Source organism: Labrus bergylta, chromosome 1 (genome assembly GCF_963930695.1).
Source record: "Labrus bergylta chromosome 1, fLabBer1.1, whole genome shotgun sequence".
Taxonomy (NCBI): Eukaryota; Metazoa; Chordata; class Actinopteri; order Labriformes; family Labridae; genus Labrus; species Labrus bergylta.
In genome coordinates, this window is record NC_089195.1 from 19,242,233 (window position 1) to 19,249,718 (window position 7,486).

Genomic DNA, 7,486 nt, shown 5'->3' on the forward strand with positions numbered 1-7,486 from the left:
TGTGTGTGTGTATCATAGACTGTATATAAACATGGATGTAGTCTTGGTGACATCACCCATTGGTTTCTAATACAAGCATTTGAAGCCAATCAATGGGGTCGCCATATTGGAAAATGTGTCTCAAATTTACTGCAGGTGCTTAAAAGGCAAAGAGCTGGAGCTGAGGCGGGCCTTAAGCCTCCTGACAAACAGCTATAGCATGCCCACTGTTTAATCAGCTCAGCCAAGTCCGTTAATATAAATAATTCTAATCAAAATGCAGTGTTGGTCAGTAAAAGCACTACAAATACCTGCTTTAATTGTTTAACTACATGTTCCAGTAGCTTTGTGGTAGTTTTCTAAATTAAATAGCTTTTGCTTCACTGTTTTATTGATCAAAGTGTGGTAGGGTCCAGGTAAGCTGCAATTTTCCCACAACAAAGTTGAAGCACAGAGGAGCGCTCTTTAATGGTCCGAAATCAAACTTTAAAGGATGAGTGAAAGACTCAGAAGTCTAAACATGGACATTTAGTGGAATAGTGTAGCAACCCTGAATGGAGAGTCGCTCTGAGCTTGGACAGTTTGTGGATCAAAAGATCATGGGACTGTAAATGTCCAGTTAGAACAAGTGTGTTAAAAACATTAAAGTCACTGTTAAGTCGTGTGGTTGTTAAAAGTGCCCATTTCCACTGTGATACAGAATGTGAATTCAGTTAACGATTCTTACACCAAGAGTGTGAGAGATGACTCATTTATAGACCTCTGGCTAGTGTTATGACTAGTGATGTGTAGTTCGTCAACGATTCATTCAAAACGAACGAATCATCTGGGTGAACGAACTGAACTGAATCACTGACTGAAAAGAGTCGTTCATTTCTCAACTTCAGGTGCGCTCTCCTCTCTCCCGTCTCGTATCTCTCTCTCTAGACCGTAAGAGTCGCTCAAAGCCCGCCCTCCCTCTCCCTTTCATGTCAGTGATACGTACTGACTGAACCAACAGGACGCAGTCGGTCGGGAGCTCTGTGTCACTAAAGCCCGCCCCTACTTCTCCCTCTCATGTCTCCAAAATTGAGGAAGTAGAAAATATATTATTTAACATTTAGGTGTCGCGAAAATGTATGTGCTTTTTATAGATATGACTGCATGTGTGAATAAAACTGTTCTCCTGCTATGGTTTGCACAGTACAGCAGCTGCATGTGTGTTAAACTGAGATCGTTGCCTCTGACATGTTATTGACACAGCAGCTTGCCACAATACCTCCGCATAACGGTAACGTCACCGTCTAATCTTTGATGTCCCTGTAGACAGGTGATCATGAGTTCATGTACTGGGGATCACACAAGCAGATGATTCTTGAACAAGCTAACATAGCCATCCTATATTCAGTTAACCATCACCAGTGCAGACTGCAAACACACTCTAGAAACTTGAAAAACAGCTAACTACAGATCATAAGCGGGGTAAGAGGAGCACAATACATAAGTAGAGAAGTTGAATCTTAGATTATGAGAAAAAGGGACAAATGAGCCAGTTAGGTTAGTTGAGCCACCTCCGGTTAGAATTCAACTTTGACTGGTTTTGTTGTTGTTTATTCACTAAATAAATGACTCTTCAACTGTTTACTTTAACAAATAATTGTATTGGACAATATTGCCCAAACACAGATACGTAACAACCTTGACTTCAAGGTTTTGTTTCTCAATTTTACATGTTTACCTATCAGCCTCCCCTATACAGGCTGTGCGTACGGTGTTTTTAACATTGAAAGTATTTTGATTCCTTTATATGACCTTTTCTATAGCAATGAGGAATAAGTGGTGATCTTTGTATAGATTCTTATTTTATGGATTTTTTCCACTGGTTTAAACGACTTATACAATGTTCTGACGTGTGCTCGATAATGTCTTCATTATGATCAGTTTTAGGAGGCCTCAAGTTGTTTTAGCTGATTTGTAGTACCTGTCCTAGTTAGTGAAAATGCAACTTCTTTAAAAAAAGCAAGTCTGAATAAAGAGTCACAACAAAATCCATGGGGAACTTTAAATGTATTTTGTTTTAGCAAAATAATCCTGTGTATTTTTTTCCGAATAAGGTTGTTATAACAGCAGCCAAAAGATAAAAACAAGTTTAGAATATGCGAACAGAGTGAGAAGGAAATCCCCTCTGTATTACCAACTTTCACTTTTGTTTTGACATGGAAATTACCTTAAATTTGAACCAGCTCTGACTGGAAACCCAAACCTAATGCTGCACTTTCATTTTCAACAACTTTGAAGAAATAACTGAAGAAAACATACATGTCAATAGAGGCGGCACTGCATAATTTAATCCACTATAAAAGCAAGTAAAAACAGGAAGCATCTCATTCACTTTCAGAAAACCTTATTTTCAACATTTTTATTTTCAATTTCCATCCACAAAATTGTTAACTGATAATTTGGGTATGGGTATCTTTATCCAAATAGCTACTTTGATGATTGTTCAGCAGCTCCTCCATCTGGCAAGTTGTGGTAAGTGAAGAGTTCATCTAAACTTCGCCTCAAAAATACTTTTTTGTCTTGGAAACAAAAACAAGTTTAGAATATGTGAACAGAGTGAGAAGGAAATCCCCTCTGTATTACCAACTTTCACTTTTGTTTTGACATGGAAATTACCTTAAATTTGAACCAGCTCTGACTGGAAACCCAAACCCAATGCTGCACTTTCATTTTCAACAACTTTGAAGAAATAACTGAAGAAAACATACATGTCAGTAGAGGCGGCACTGCATAATTTAATCCACTATAAAAGCAAGTAAAAACAGGAAGCATCTCATTCACTTTCGGAACACCTTATTTTCAACATTTTTATTTTCCATCCAAAAAAGTAACAACTGATAATTTGGGTATGGGTATCTTTATCCAAATAGCTACTTTGATGATTGTTCAGCAGCTCTTCCATCTGGCAAGTTGTGGTAAGTGAAGAGTTCATCTAAACTTCACCTCAAAAATACTTTTTTGTCTTGGAAATTTTCACTAGGTAATACAGAATATTACCTAAGCAGCTCTGATAAAAAAAAAAAACATCAACCTTTTTTCGTTAAGCACCTGTTTAAGTCATCTGAATGTTTACCGAATAAGCTTACAAAGTCAGAACTATTCTTACAAAAGTAGATTCGTTTTAATATGAGTAGATTTTATAGAGTTTAATAGGGTTCAAATTTGTAAAGGGTTGCATGCTGTTGTGTTCATGTCGGCTTACTCAGGTTGTTTGGCTGCAACGCTTGAATTTGTAGCCGGATGGTCAAAATAAAATGGTTAAGAGGGTTTTGTCAGTATCTCACAATTCCCTTTTTGCTTTTAAAGTTATTTAAATTCAGAGTCTTTATGAAACCTCCTTCAGTGCAGATTGTGTGGCTCTGCTGTTGTTTTCCTTAAGTTGTTAAACTATCTTCAAGATCTTCACAGGGCACCCCTAGAAAAGAGACCTTGGTCCTCCCTGCTAAAATAAAGGATAAATAAAAAGATTGCTGCTGTGATATTGAGTTGTTCCTGGTCATTTTAAAGAGAAGACTGTGTATAAGACTAGATTTAAAACACATTTGTGTAATTTTAAACTTTGTAATTTTAAAGCAGTTTTTATTGTTTTACCATTTTGGAAATATCATTGATATGAGATACTTGTGATACTTGAATGTGTGCAGTTTTTATTTGAGGTCAACGGAAAAAAAAACTCAAACTTTTGAATTTTTCATAAAGGCTCTTCTGTGGGATCACTCAAGTACAACTGTGCTGCAACATCTGTTATGATTGACATCAACAAATCAAGCTAAACAAATGCATTAGAAACAAATGCCCAGCATATATATCATGTCATGCTCCCACAATATTCATGTGCTTGTCCAAGGTAAAATGATTTCTTAGTCGTGTCTTTTTTTCAAAACTTAATTTGCAGCTCAATTTTCCTATTGGGAATCATTTTGGCCATTAAAGCACATTTTCTGTCAGCCAATCTGCCAACTCATGTTGAGCACAAAAGACCATGTGCTTTGATGACCTTTCATAACAAACTTTCAGTTTCGTTTCTTGTATGGAAACAACCCACGATTACAATACACAATCCTGTATTCACATACAAACTGGGGGAAATGGCTACACTGGTTATTAAATCAGGAAATCTGTTTATTTAATTAATCCCAGTCATTTATAAATACACACCCGATATGCAAGGAAAAACAATCAGTTACAGCAGATAAGAGTGGTTCCATTGATTAAAAGAAATTCCTCTATACATCTTAAAAGCACAGCCAAAGGCAACCCGAGATCTGTTATGTCTGTGTGCAGAATGACAGGATTAAGTGTTTTAAATCATCATACAAATATGAAATAGCTGTTTGCTAATTTTACACAGTTTCAAATCTAGATTGTCTAAATAATGTCTGCATTATAGAAACTATATGCAGTCCATCCAGACCAGTAAGGAACAGTGCGGGACAAGCCTCAGGTAAGTACATTTCTATGCTAAACCTCTGAAATCTGTTTCCTTATTTTGAGTCATACTGTACTCCCAAACAAAGCTATACACAGCTTGACAGCCAACAAGGTTTTGTGGTCTAGCCGTTTTCTATGAATAAAGTCGTACTTCGGCTATTCTGAAGAAAATATCTCTGTAAATACAGCCCACTAATTCCCATGTTGCATCTTTAAACTGAGCCAGGCTAACTGTTTCTCTGTTTTCAGTATTTATGCTACGCAAAGCTACCTGCAGTGGTCAATCTAACTTCTACCAAAATATGACAACTGTTTGCCACCTGTTTGCTAACTTGTTTTAAGTGTTTTTCTTTAATAATGGTTGTTGTTTTGTGTATTTCCCTTCCACCTAGATCACCGCACAGATGAGCTTCAGCCGAAGTATTCATCATCTCTTGATACAGACCCCAGCGAAGAAGGAAACCCCGGGCCGTTGAACATCTCGAAGTTCACTTTAGTGGGTGTTGGGGCCATTTTTGGTGTTTTGGTTATTGGGCTATGGGGTGGCACTTTAAAACGAGGCAATGGAAACTTATTTAAACAATGCTGATTAGCAGCAGGTGTTGTGCACAAAGAAGGTCAATGGTTTTTAACTGTGGCACGTCATGGTGAAAGTTGAATACCGAGGCAAGAATCAAGCATTTTCTTTATTTCTTTATAATAAAGATTAAAGGACTTTAATCTATATTATGTTGACTAATTCAAAGGATTGGCATATCCAACTGGAAGATTTTGTGTTTGTTCGTTTGTTTTTGGACTCACGCCAAGGAGCCACACGTACTAAACCAATCCAACAAAGAAATGTGCGTCAACAGTGGGCCTTAGCGCCCTCAGCAGACGTGTCCTCAATCATATCAACTCGGTAGGCTGTGCTGAGGAAGTAGGCAAATCTGTTCTGTCAGTAACTATGTTGTAACTGTGCAATTTCATTTGATGGTTGTATTTTCAAACTTTACAGAAACTTCAGATTTGACTCATTTATAGGAATTACTGCAGTAACCATTTCCATTATCTGAAAAAGTTAAGACTTTCTAAGATAGCCTTGTTATGTATTTTATACTGAATTGAAACTGTAGAATACATTTTAATTCAAACCTTAATTTCATTTTATTGTTGCCGTACATGGTTTGGGTATGGGCAAGTTAAGAATGCTTTGATCTCACACTGCCTTTCAATGGAAAAATAAAATCAATCATCTTTTGAATCTGAGAACATAGCAAACAAAACAGAAACCAGTCTATTGCAAGAGCATGAAGTACTGAAAGCTTTCATGCAGTCATGTACATTCTCTGAGAATGAACCCAAACCTGTGCAGAGAATAAAAAGCATAAAACATTATGAACCCGTGAATTATTTGTAGCTGGTATTGTTGTTTGGTACAGTTGGTCTCTCGGTAGCTTTTGTTTGTTGTAGAGGTTCGTGGTTTGAATTGAGCATGTATTAACCCAATTCAATATCGATTCAAGGAATCCTGGGATCGATTTTTTTTCCCCCTTGTAATGACACCCCTCTCCACTTGGGGGTGCTGTGAATTCCAGTCAGTTTTTGCACTTTAGCTCATACTGTACTTTCATGTTTTATTCTAGAGTAACGCAAATATAAATTCAATTTTTTGAGTCAGTTTGTTTCAAACAAATATAAACATAATTATTTAACAAATATAAGAAGGTACTGTGATCTCAGTATTTCTCTCACCTATGTGTAATGTTGAATCGATATCAAAGCATATTGATCAATATCGAATCGTGACCCAAAGAATCGAAATCGAATCGTGAGGTTGTGGACAATAACCAGCTCTAATATCATGCTGTGCTAAATGTGCACCAACTAATCGCTGAATTCGAGTGTTCTCCCGTCTTACATGCCTGCAAGATGGCTGTCAGAGAATAACAACTTTCTGTCATTAAAACTAAAACATACAGTACACCACCTTGTGGTGCTTTTTTTTTTTCTTTTTAAATTAGTGATATTCTGGCTGTTACATGGTTTAAAATGAGCAAATCACTTCCAGTCTGTTAAATTCTTTATCTACATTGACATTTCCAGATATTTAATCACTTAAAATAGTGAGCATGCCAAGTAAGAAGTATTGTTTGTTAACTAAAGCATTACTTTTTATTCATTCATTTATTTTTTAATAATTTCAGACTTTCATAATGTGATTATGGCCAAACCTCATATCAGGAACAGTTCAATTAGTTGTGCAACATTAGTATGACTACCATGGGCTGAAAACAGAGATTGCAAGGAATATTTGTAGAGTGAGACGCCAGCAGGGGAATGAGATAATGAGCCCGTACATGTTGGAAAATAACTATTAGTGTAATGAAGATAATAAAACTAAACTCAGTTGGGACATTAGTCTGTTGCTTTTCACTGGATTCACTCAGGTGTGTCGGCCAGAACACCACTTCATGCCTTATTCCAGAATATGAATAACGAGTGCAGAATTGGTTGAATGGCTGTTTACTTATTCTCTTGTAGTGAAACAAAATACAGGCATCTCAGTGGCCATTCAATATGACAGAGTATTGGGTCTTGTTGTGGTTTTCTATAAGAAAAAGAATAGCAGAATATATACTTAAGGAACACAAATCTGAATGCTTCATCTTACCTCTATAACATACAAAACACTGTACAGTAATGTAATAGGTTATAATATTTAATTAAATAAAAGGTAAGCTACATGTCTCTTTAACCTAAAGTGTAGTGACCAATTTTAACAAACCCAATATTGTTTAGAAAAGTCACTTGAGGGATGAATGTGGAAGCTTTCGGACGCGTGCTTAGCTCAAAGAAATTAACACAGTCCATTGATGATTTGATTTGGATATTTCAATCCATTTATTTTTAAACACTTCTTATCAATAAAGGAAAATATGACAAACCACTGTCTATAAATAAACAAACAAATCCGTGTTGTAATATTAAATAATCATAATATTTAAATAAATCAAGGTAACCTACATGTCTCTTTAACCTAAAGTATTAAACACAG

At 36.2% G+C, this 7,486-nt stretch overlaps 1 long non-coding RNA gene across 1 annotated transcript; it reads left to right on the forward strand.

The window, feature by feature from the left end:
• Positions 1 to 2,701: 2,701 nt before the first annotated feature.
• Positions 2,702 to 5,826, forward strand: LOC109990995 (uncharacterized). The gene is made up of 3 exons (XR_002278269.3): positions 2,702 to 2,933; positions 4,409 to 4,462; positions 4,842 to 5,826. It is a non-coding gene; the product is annotated as an uncharacterized lncRNA (long non-coding RNA).
• Positions 5,827 to 7,486: the final 1,660 nt, after the last annotated feature.